Source organism: Suncus etruscus, chromosome 16, assembly GCF_024139225.1.
Source record: "Suncus etruscus isolate mSunEtr1 chromosome 16, mSunEtr1.pri.cur, whole genome shotgun sequence".
NCBI lineage: Eukaryota > Metazoa > Chordata > Mammalia > Eulipotyphla > Soricidae > Suncus > Suncus etruscus.
Window position 1 is genome coordinate 15,802,808 of NC_064863.1, and position 12,160 is coordinate 15,814,967.

At 34.1% G+C, this 12,160-nt stretch overlaps 2 non-coding genes across 2 annotated transcripts; one reads left to right on the forward strand and one right to left on the reverse strand.

The window, feature by feature from the left end:
- Positions 1 to 5,993: 5,993 nt before the first annotated feature.
- Positions 5,994 to 6,126, reverse strand: LOC126033289 (small nucleolar RNA SNORA51). Its single transcript, XR_007504398.1, has one exon. It is a non-coding gene; the product is annotated as a small nucleolar RNA SNORA51 (small nucleolar RNA).
- Positions 6,127 to 8,971: 2,845 nt separating this feature from the next.
- LOC126033240 (U7 small nuclear RNA) lies at positions 8,972 to 9,033 on the forward strand. The gene has a single exon (XR_007504357.1). It is a non-coding gene; the product is annotated as a U7 small nuclear RNA (small nuclear RNA).
- The last annotated feature ends 3,127 nt before the right edge of the window (positions 9,034 to 12,160 follow it).

Below are 12,160 nucleotides of genomic sequence, written 5' to 3' on the forward strand. Positions count from 1 at the left end.
TTTAAGTTAATATAATAAAGTATACCATGGTATTAGAAAATATTAAGATATTCTATATTTCTATTATTCACCCATATATTATTTTTATTTTATACATATTTGCGTAATTCATTAGACTCTTCTTACCACTTAAAAACTATCAGAGATATAATAACCAGAATCACACACATTTATTACCTCACAGAGATCTTATTTCATTTATAATACATGACTCAAAATACGTGGTTGTGACTAAAAATATTTTTCTGTAATTGTTAGATGTATTTGTTAACTATCAGCATATTGGGAATACATGCAAGAAGTGGTGAAAATGTTGCACTGGTGAAGGGGGTGTTCTTTTTTCATAACTAAAACCCAACTGCAAATATGTTTGTAATCATGATGCTTAAATAAAAATATTAATTTTTTCAATTTTTCTTATAATTTTTTGTGACCAATATGAATTACAAATCTTTCACTGTAATATTTGTGGTACATAGTGCCATTGAATCAGGGGTATTTCCACCACCAGTGTTGTCCTCCCTCCACCACAATCCCCAACATCCACCATCATTGCCCCCAGACTGTTAGGATAACTGGTCTTCTCTCTGTATAGCTTGTTGACAATTGGCTATGGATTCTGTTTGTTTTTTTTTTTTTGGGGGGGGGGTGATTTTTTTTGAATTTTTTTTGTTGTTTTTGCTTGTTGTTTTCTTTTTCTTTTTTTTTTGTTAAAAATCTGAATTTTTAACAAAAAAGAAAATTTACACTGGCAAGATATAATTTATTTAAGAGATCACCTGATTAGATCAAGTCTCTCTGAAATAATTTAACTCTTTATAAACTTAAAGCAAACTTACGGCACATTTTGGTTATACTTGCAAAATGTGTTGCTATTATCATATGATATCACATAAGCACAAGTATTATGCCATTACATTCATAGATTTTCATTCTAGGGGTGAACTGAAACAGGAGATATAGGAAGATATCATAAAACCCTGTTTTATCCTAAATAATAAATAAATAAATTTATCCTCAATTTATATGTGAAATTTTTTACTTCGTTAAGAAATGATATTGGCATATCACTTCCCAATTTGTGTTTAACATGTATATTTAAAATATAAATATAGGGGCCGGAGAGGTGGCGCTAGAGATAAGGCTAGTGCCTTGCAAGCGCTAGCCAAGGAAGGACAGCAGTTCGATCCCCCGGCGTCCCATATGGGCCCCCCAAGCCAGGGGCAATTTCTGAGTGCATAGCCAGGAGTAATCCCTGAGCATCAAATGAGTGTGGCCCGAAAAAATAAAATAAAATATAAATATAATCCTAAATACCACTATCCTGTTGGTTCATACTATTTGGAGATACACATTAATTAATATTTTGAGTGTTTTTTTCCCAGAGAGTCACAACCAACATTTCTCAAGCTTACTTTGAGCTCTCTGTTCAAAGATTATTCCTGAATATTCTTAGTGGACCTTATGTGGTACAGGTACACGAGTTGTATAATTATGCATGAAAGGACTTAACCCCTGTACTTTTTTTTTTAACAATTTCAATATATTCCTTCAGCAACAACTAAGCATCTTCTAGCACACTGGGATATCAGAAAAGTTCAGGAGAAGAGAGTATTATTTCAAAACTTTTATTTTCCTCTGATACTGCATCAAAACATCACATCTCTAATCACCAGGGAGATGCAAATAAAAACAACAATGAGGTACCATCTCACACCACAGAGACTGGCACACACAACAAAGAATAAAAAAATCAGTACTGGCAGGATGTGGGAAGAAAGGTACTCTCATTCCCTGCTGGTGGGTATGCAGTCTAGTCCAACCTTTATGGAAAACAATATGGAAATTCCAAAAAAACTGAAAATTGAGCTCCCATATGATCCAGCAAACCCACTCATAGGAATATACCCCAGGAACACAAAAACACAACACAAAAATGCCTTCTACACTCATTGCAGCACTATTTCCAATAGGCAAAATCCGGAAACAACTCATATGCCTGACAACAGATGAGTGACTAAAGAAACTGTGGTACAAATACACAATGGAATACTATGCAGCTCCGAGGAGAAAAAAATGAAGTCATGAAATTTCCCTATCCATGTATATATATATATATAAATATAAATATATATAGTCATAGAAACTATTATACTCAGTGAAATTAGTCAGAGGGAGAGAGACGGTTACAGAATAATGTCACTCGTCTATGGGTTTTAAGAAAAATAAAAGATATTATTGTAATAATACACAGAGACAATAGAGATGAGGGCTAGAAGGACCAGCACACAATATGAAGCTTACCACAAAGAGTGGTGAGTTCAGTTAGAGAAATAAGTAGACTGACAACTACTATGACAATGGTAGTAAGTGAGAGAAATAGAATGCCTGTCTCGAATATAGGCTGGGGTGAGGGAGTAGGGAGTTTTGGGCACTGGTGGTGGTAATGTTGCACTGATGAAGGAGGATGTTCATTTTTATAACTGAAACCCAGACTATGTTCAAAAGAACAGAACCAAAAGGTCATTCCATATTAGTCTTCCTCACTTGCCTTTTATAGACTTTTTGCAGAAAAACAGGAAGATGTAGCATTATTCATAATAGCAAGAGAAAATATAAAAACAATTTTTGTCTGCAGTAAATAAATGGATAAAGATGTGAGATATTTATTGTATATAAATTTACATGTGCATACATATTTACATCTAACAAATTATGATACATCCCTAAGAAATAAAGAAATTCTGTCATTTTCAGAATGGTTGAAATTCGAGGAACTATGTTAAGTGAGATAGTTCAGGGAGCGAAAGACAAATATTGAGTGACATCACTTATATGTACCGTCTAAAAATATTGAACTTATAATAACAGAAATAGGTTGTTCAGGAATACAAACTTTCAGCTAACACTTTATATATCTGTGGAAATCAGTGTATAATACTATTATTATAGTCAAACTTTAGTGTTACTACAGTAAGAAAACAGAACTGTTATACCAAGAAAATTGCAATGATGAGATGTCATGCAAATTTTAGCTATTTCTATGGCAAAAAATGACCTTGAAATGTCAAAATATATTTAAACATATTAGACAATGTAATGTCATACATTAATTATATCAATAGAAAGACACATAAGAAAAATGGATGGAAAGAGAAAAAGGAAGGGAAGACAAAAATTTTCACTTTCATCTACCAAGACCAAGAGAGCAAAGAACCATGAATTTAGATGTTTCTTACATAAAAAATCTGTTGATTTTTACTCTCTAAAGAGCAAACACAGTCTCTTCTTTAATTTTTTATTTGCTTTACCTACTAATCATCTCCTGAGATCACCTATGAAAGTTGTATCTACAAAACTTACCTTGTTAAACGCATTCAGAAATACACATATTCTTGTCTTTCTTTTCCATCCTTCCAGCAAAACTGTCACTTTATAATGAGCTGCAATGTATTATATTCCCCATATTCTCTTCAAAGTCTTGTTTGACACTGAAAATGTGGAGAGAAAAAAAAGCACTAATTTGAAGATTTGAAGTCAGACAGGAAAAGAACTACTTACATGATTTTTGGTGTTTGAGCAATGTGTCAATATTTTAATTGTTTTGAATTCCCAGTTTCCATCCAATACTGCTTAACTCCAAGAATGTGCACATATTTTAAAATTGTCATATTTAATGGGTATAACTGGGCCAAGTAAAAAGGGATACTATGGAGATGTCATTTTAGAATATTTTCTACTTATTTCTCTTCTGAACAGCTTGTCCTCCCAGATACAGTTCTATCTCACAATGAAGATTATTTTGTTACTCAGGTTATAAATAGGACTGAGCTTTGTGGTTGGGTTTGCTAAACCTATGATAGAAAACTAAACATTTCTGGAAAAAAAAGGATAAGAATATCTTATATTTATTGAACATAGCCAAGAAAATGATTTTTAATAACTGCATCACAGATGGGACGCCATCTGTCAGCATATGGCATTGGCTCTTAATGCAATGTTTACATCTGGGTGATATGACGCTTTCTTTGACCGAACAAGAGCATTTATTGGACTAAACATGAAGAGGAGGGATCTGAGACTCATGAATATCATCAGGATTCAATAATATTTGCTAATGATGGAACCATCATGTTTATATGCATACAGATTTCATACATTTGGGTGTGTAAAAAGAAGAAAAATAAGTCCATTGAAATTATGTTTTTACCAATAACAGACAAAACAGTTGGTTTGAACTAATCAGATGATCACATTTAACTTCTCAATATTCTCAATTTTTTTTTATTTAAACACCTTGATTACATACATGATTGTGTTTGGGTTTCAGTCACGTAAAGAACACCACCCATCACCAGTGCAACATTCCCGTCACCAATGTCAATATTCTCAATTTTACTTATAAAGTTTCATATAAAAATGCTAATGTATTTTTAGAACTTTAATTTGTGGAAATCCTAACTGTAAGTTTCATCTCAACAAAAATTTGCATAAAATATGTAACTTTATTTCTTGTTTCAGTAACTTAAACATTATCTAATTCTGTCTGCTTTACTGTCTACAAATATTCTTTTTAATCAACTTTTTTTGAAATATACTTGGGAAATTATTTTTATTAATGTCACTACATTGATACCTTGTAAATAGCCATGGGAAAATTATGAAAAAAATTACAATGAAGAAATTACATTTAACATTTTTTCACAAACTATTTTTTAAAAATTAAATTTAACATAACTATTTTTATTGTATTTGAAGACAAATTTATTATTTTCTTCAACCTAATATAATAAATTTTATATGTCTGATATGTAAAATATATAATTTTAAAACTCCAGTGAAAATTTTGAAAAAAATTAGTAATAATATAATAACTATTTTATAGTAGCATGCTACATATGAGTTATTATAAACTTGCATGAATATTAAAAATAGCTCTCCCAAATTTTAGTTTCCAAAATAGGCAATTGAATAAATGGGTATGAAAAGACTTAGTTCATAGTTTCTTTAGTGAACAGTAGATGCTTAAAAATTCATGTTTTATCTGAAGCATAATATCTTTTCCCTGTATGAGATAGGAAAATATAAAAGTGTTTCTTCACTGCCAAACAGCATAAGCTATACTGAAATTATGACATTACTTGATATCACAAGGGTCTGTTTCTGTTTACTGAATGAATTTTTTTTAATTGTCATTATTCCTCTTGATGAATAGGTACAATCAAATAATATAGATCAGCTTACAGATGGATGATACATTTTGAAGCAGAGGACAAGATCTTTAAAATTTTCATAATTTATGATCTATTATCTCATCTTCTGAAGTTTGTATTTTAATAAAAAATAATTTTAAATATTCATGAGTTCAAATCATGAAAATTTCTCTGCAGCAAATGCATCATACAGGACAAGGAGATGAGAGATCATTGTCAATATCAAGATGTTGAGAATTTATTTTATAATTTACACTTAACTTTTGTGTAAAACATATATACAAAAAACAATTATATAAATTTAGCCTCAATGATAAAGTATACAATCATATACTTTTAAATATATCTGTATTCTTTATTGGAAGAGTTCCTTTCTTAACTTTGGGAACTACGTCTTTTCCTTGTAAACAAGGAGAATAAAAGAAACATCATGACATATTGATATGACTTTATTAATATATGTAATAGATACAGGCCAATGCCTAGAATATGATGAATGCTCAGCATATAGGATGATACCTATATGAGATTAGTGATAGAAAAGAAATAAAACCAATCTTGCTGTGTTATGTGTATGGCTATACCTATGCGCAGGCAGGTAAGTTATTTTGCTTGTTTGTAAATGTAAGGTATTAAGGCAACACTTTACAGTGCAGTCAATGTTTAGACCCTTTTCAGAGATCTGTAGCGATGCTATAATTATTATTCTAATTCCTTGCAGGGGATTCTCTTTTGTGCTCACTGAGACCCAGGGTCTCCTTTCAGTCATTCTTTTTTTTTTTTTGTCCCCCAATTCACAATACAGGCCAGGCAAAGGGCCTGGGTTGAGGTGTATATGGGGTGCATTTACTGTACCTCCTCTTTCTATACAGTCAGTGTAAAGAACACAGCCTGTGGTAAGAATTGGGAGGCCTTATCTTTTTTTTTTAATTTTTAAATATATATATATATATATAATCCTTCACCAGTGCAACATTCCTATGACCAATATCCCATGTCCTTCCTCCCCACCCCACACAGGCCTGTACTCTAGACATTCAGTCATTCAGTCATATTTTGTTATAATAGTTCTCAGTGTAATTATTTCTGTGACTGCACTAAACAATCCCTGTGGTGAGCTTCATGTCAGGAGCCAGACCCTCCAGTCCTCCTCTATTTTGTCTCTGAGAATCATTACGTAATTGTTTTTCATTTTTCTCAAAACCCATAGATGAGTGAGACCATTCTGTGTTTATCTCTCTCCCTCTGACTTATTTCACTCAGCATAATAGATTCAGATACATCCATGTATAGGAAAATTTCATGACTTTATCTATTCTGATGGCTGCATAATATCCCATTGTGTATATGTACCATAGTTTCTTTAAGCATTCGTCTATTGAGGGGCATCTAAGCTATTTCCATTGTCTGGCTATTGTAAACAGCGCTGCAATGAATATAGGTGTGAGAAAGGGATTTTTGTATTGTATTTTTGTGTTCCTAGGATATATCTCTAGGAGTAGTATAGCTGGATCATATGGGAGCTCAACTTCCAGCTTTTGGAGAAATCTCCATATCGCTTTCCACAAAGGTTGGACCAGATGCATTCCCACCAGCAGTGAATAAGAGTTTCTTTCTCTCCACATTCCCGCCAGAACTTCTTGTTCTCATTCTTTCTGATGTGTGCCAAACTCTGTGGCATGAGATGGTACCTCATAGTTGTTTTGATTTGCATCTCCCTGATGATTAGAGATGTGGAACATTTTTTCATGGGCATTTTACCCATCTGTATTTCTTCTTTGTCAAAGTGTCTATTCATTTCTTCTCCCCATTTTTTGATGGGGTTAGATTTTTTTTTCTTGTAAAGTTCTGTCAGTGCCTTGTATATTTTGGATATTAACACTTATCTGATGGGTATTGAGTGAAAAGTTTCTCCCACTCAGTGGGTGGCTCTTGTATTCTGGGCACTATTTTCTTTGAGGTGCAGAAGCTTCTCAGCTTCATATAGTTCCATCTATTTATTTCTGCTTTCACTTGTTTGGAGAGTACTGTTTCCTCTTTAAAGATACCTTTAGTCTCAATGTCATGGAGTGTTTGACCTACGTGTTGTTCTATATGCTTTATGGTTTCAGGTCTGATATCAAGGTCTTTAATCCATTTGGATTTTACCTTTGTACACGATGTTAACTGGAGGTCTAAGTTCGCTTTTTTACAAGTGGCTAGCCCAGTGGTAGGCAACCTGCGGCTTGCGAGCCACATGTGGCTCTTTACACTTTTAATTTGGCTCTTCTGTGGGAGAGCCAGGCTGTCGCTCCAGGAGTCAGGACTCTGACCCTAGCCTCTGTCAGTGCACGCCCTTTGTGCAGCCCCCATGGCTGGCTCCAAGAGTGTAAGATGATACCCAGTACCAACCCTAAACAAAGGTGTTCCCCCCCAACGTCATCCTTTCTTAAACCTCTTTCTTTGATATGTAAAAGTCCACTGAATATGTACTTTTGTCTCTCTCTCTCTCTCTCTCTCTCTCTTGACCTAAAGCCTCCTGGTATTGGGATTGGTTTTAATAAAGAAAGAGGTCTTTTTGGGCTCGAGGCAGAGAGTACAAGGTAAAAGGCCATGGATTCCATGATCATCCTTTCCTGGCTAGCTTGGTTTATTATTTCTTTCCTACTATCCTGCTTCTTCAGACCAGGTTGGGTGGGGTTTAGAAATACAGTGCCTAGAGTGATCTTAAAACGCATTTTATTTTGCACAAGAGTGGGCATGTTCCATGAAGGGATTCTCAACCCAGAGTTTTCTTTTCCGTGGATTCTCATGTTCAGAGTACTCAGGATTAATGTTGTGAGCTAATGCCCTTAAATGCTGTTTTTCATATTGATTATGACTTTCTGCATAATATAAGTGCCAATCTGAATTTTTGCAAGAGTGGAAACATTTCAATATCTCCTTCTCAGACACAGCTATCCCAGAATCAGATTCTTTTTTGAACACATCCATCTTATGTCTCACTGTAAAAACTACTTGTGAAACTCCCCTGTAGAGAAATATTAAATTCATAGAGAAAATGAACAATGCCTGCCTAATACACAAGCTTAGCTACCCATCCCTTGTCCAACTGGGGCTGTACAAAGTCAGAGTTCTGCTCTCACAGGAACTGCACTACTTCTTCCCTCTTGCCAACAAAGTGAGAGAGCACCCTTCCCCTGAACAGCCATTTCACTTCTTCCTGGAGAAGATGCTAGTAGTGGGCATCCACACTCTCATCCAGGGTGGTGAATAGCCTGGATTTGATCACAATTGTGAATTTCACAAATTATCTTTACTGTGTCATCTGTCACAGAGTTTAGTTCAGCAGGGAGTTTTTTTGAATCCAGTCTATCATACAATGAGTGGATACAATGTACGGGTGTGCAACTTCTGTTTCTTGTGACTACACAAAAACACTGAGCCATGCACAGTGCATCATCTCTATGTACATCAACACATGAAATAATTATTCTGAGTGAAATGAGTCAGAAGGAGAGGTGTAGACACAGAATAATCATATGTGGCATAAAGAATAATAAATGGCAATATGTTACTAATATCTAGAGAAAATAAGGATGAGGGACAGGAGGACTAGTCCATGATAGGAAGCTTGCCATAAAAAGTGGTGAGTTCAGTTAGAATAGAGAAAGGTACATTATGACATTGATAGTTGGAACATATCACTCTGAACAAGAACTGGATGCTGAAAATGGATGTGACATGCATGGTACCCTTTAATTAACAACATTGCAAACCAGTGTTACAACTCTTTAGAATTTGTCCAGCAGGCCTTCTGGTCTCCACCAAAGGCACCCTTAAAAAAACAATATTTCAAACCACGTTGTCATAAAGAAAATTTTGCAAATCTCAGTGTCATAAAGAAAAAGAGAGACAGAGAGAAAAAAGCAAAATGCCTGCCCCGGACATAGGCAGAGAAGGGTGAAGGGGAAGGAAACAAGGGACATTGGTGGTGGGGAAAGTGCACTGGTGAAGGGTGATGTACATTCTATGATTGAAACTCAAGTATGAATAATTTTGCAACAAATATGATTAAATAAAAATTATTTTTAAAATGTTTCAGGCACTCTATCATAATTCCTTTATGATACATCATATGCCTTTAACAAAGTGCTGTTTTTGTTTTTGTGTTTATTTTAGTTTGGTTTCTTGCAGCACACACTAAAGTGTCAATAGGTTTTTTTTTTTTTCCTTTCAGTGAAATCACTACTTTTCTCTGGAAAACTGTCCTTGCTTTTAAAGATTGTTAAAAGGTTTTTCTATTTTACTTGTTTCATCTCCATATTGTAGGGTTTCAAATTTTCAGCACATTTGGTTATCAAGAGGAAACGTTTTGAAATGTTTTGCTTGCTTATTATCAGAAATCAAAGCATTTTTTCTCAAGAAGGGTGTTCACTATCCAGAATTAACAAACGATCAGTGAATTCAAAAACTGTATTTCATGGTGGGTATTACTTCACATCTAAATCAGCTTAATCATAAACTACAGGGAAAAATAAACACAATTTCTCAATGTTGGAAGAAGACGTCATTTCGTTTGAAAACAAATTATCTGTTTTTGCTCAAGATTTTGACAGAGAAACTTTGATTCACCTTCCAAGCCTGTTGAAACATCGCCAAGAAAATAATTCTGATATTGACATTACCTATTTTAAAACATATTTACTTTTAAATATGAGGGAAGCTTTTCTCAAGAGGTTTCAGGATTTCAGAAACAGCAAAGCGACATGGTCTTTGTTAAAAAAAAAAAACCTCTGGATGCCACTGTAACAGAATTAAATTTTTCTCCCTTTAATATCAACATATGCAACTTTGAAATGCAATTTCTGGATTTAAAAACAAAGAACTGTGGAGCTCGAAATTTGAACATCTTTGTGCTAATTTAGAAAGATTGGAGAAACACAAATGTGGTCTGCTTTGAAAGACCTGGAGAAGGAAGATATGTTGATTTTTAACACCTGGAATAGTATTCCTGACTCATATAATCAACTAAGTAGCTAGCATTTGCTTTTCTTTCCTTGTTTGGGTCTACATATTTATGTGAACAATCATTTTCTAGCATGAATCTTATCAAGAGTAAATTAAGAAATCATCTCATCGATGAGAACCTGGAATCATGCCTAAAATTAAAAACAACATACAAACATGACTTACTCAAACTATCCAAGGAAATGCAAGGCCAATGTTCACATTAGTGTTTGTGACTTTGTCAGTCATTGTCAGGACGTAATTTTCTCCACACTGTAAGGCAAATTTTATGGAATTTAACGTTATCAATAAATAATATTGTTCTAAAGTTTTTGTTTTATTAGTTGTGTTATTTGTATCCTCCCGACCTATGTGGATACTTGCATGCAGAATATTTTCAATAAAAACTTCTATCCATTATGACAATTATTTTTGTTTGTTTTTGGTTTGTATACCACACCCAGCAATGCTCAGGAGTTAGTCCTGGCTTTGCACTCAAAATCATTCCTGTAGGGAATGATATTATCATATGGGATGCAGAGGATCAGAATCCAATTGGCTGAGAGCAAAGCAAGCACCTTACCTATCTACTATCTCTATGATCCCTCCATAGTAATACTTTTAAACTGAACAAATAATACTCCTCAGCTATAGAGAAGTAGGTTGAACAAATAGGTTGAACATTTACCTTGCACGGGACTAATAAGAGTTAAATCCCCAGCATCAAATATGATCCACAGAGTTCTCCAAGAATAATCCTTAAATGCAAAACCCTGAGCACTGCTGTGTGGGCAAAAAAAAAGAAAAAAAGTTAAAACATTATTACACTTTTAATTATCCTATTTTTGTTACCAAATTTTTTACTTAGTGGAAAAAACAAAATAAAAAATATTCATAAATTATATGGTTATCATACTGCACCTACACAGTTCTGTATTTTCAAGAAAAGTCAAATATGCCCATTGCATAAAATTACGGTAGTGTGTAACTTTTGTTTTCATAATTACTTTATTAAGTACCATGATTCCGAAAATTTTTTCATGATGGGGTTTATTCATACAATGTTCACTACTCTTCACCAGTGCACATGTCCTGCCACATAATTGGGTGATGAAAGGGGATAAAAATCAGTGATCGGCAGCCTTTTTTTCAACTGAGCCAAATCTTGCCAAAACCACGATTGAAATTTATCTTGAGAGCCACACAGGGCGCGCACTGACAGAGGCTAGGAGCAGAATCCTGACTCCTTGAGCGGCTGCCCAGATATCACACAGAAGAGCCAAATTAAGTGTGAAGAGCCACATGTGGCTCAAAAGCCGCAGGTTACTGACCACTGGAAGGGATGTTACCCCTTCATTAACAATAGTGTAACAGTGAAACTGGTGCCATCAGTTTTCGTACCTACAAACAAATGAAAAACTACTTCAATTGCAATATTAAAAATTATTTGTGAGTATGAATACTCATATAGGCACATAAATATGCCATGAAAGAGATCGGAATGAACTGTTCTTATATTGCAACTGATTCTGGAACAGGTCAGAGATCATTTCTCTTCCCTTACACATTTCTTTAACCCAGAATAATGCTAAGTATTGTTTTTAAAATCAAATCCCATATCAAAAGAACCATTGAATAACTTCTCTAGATCAAGTGATATCCAATGGTACCACACTGGGAATTAGCATTATAGTAATAATAGAGGGGCATTAATTCAAAACAGAAGCCCCTTAGTCCCTTCAGTATTGATCAGACAATATACCCCAGAAATATTTTGAACCTACATATAAACTCATTGTGATCTGGCAGACATCATCGGTCAGATCAAGTTTCTGATTTTGTAATGTTATTTTTGTCTCCACTGGAGTCATTTTGCAAAGAACAGAATTCATTCTAGCTGGTTTGAACAGAACAAATGTTATTATTGGATACTGAATTTTTTTTTAAGAAAAAAGCAT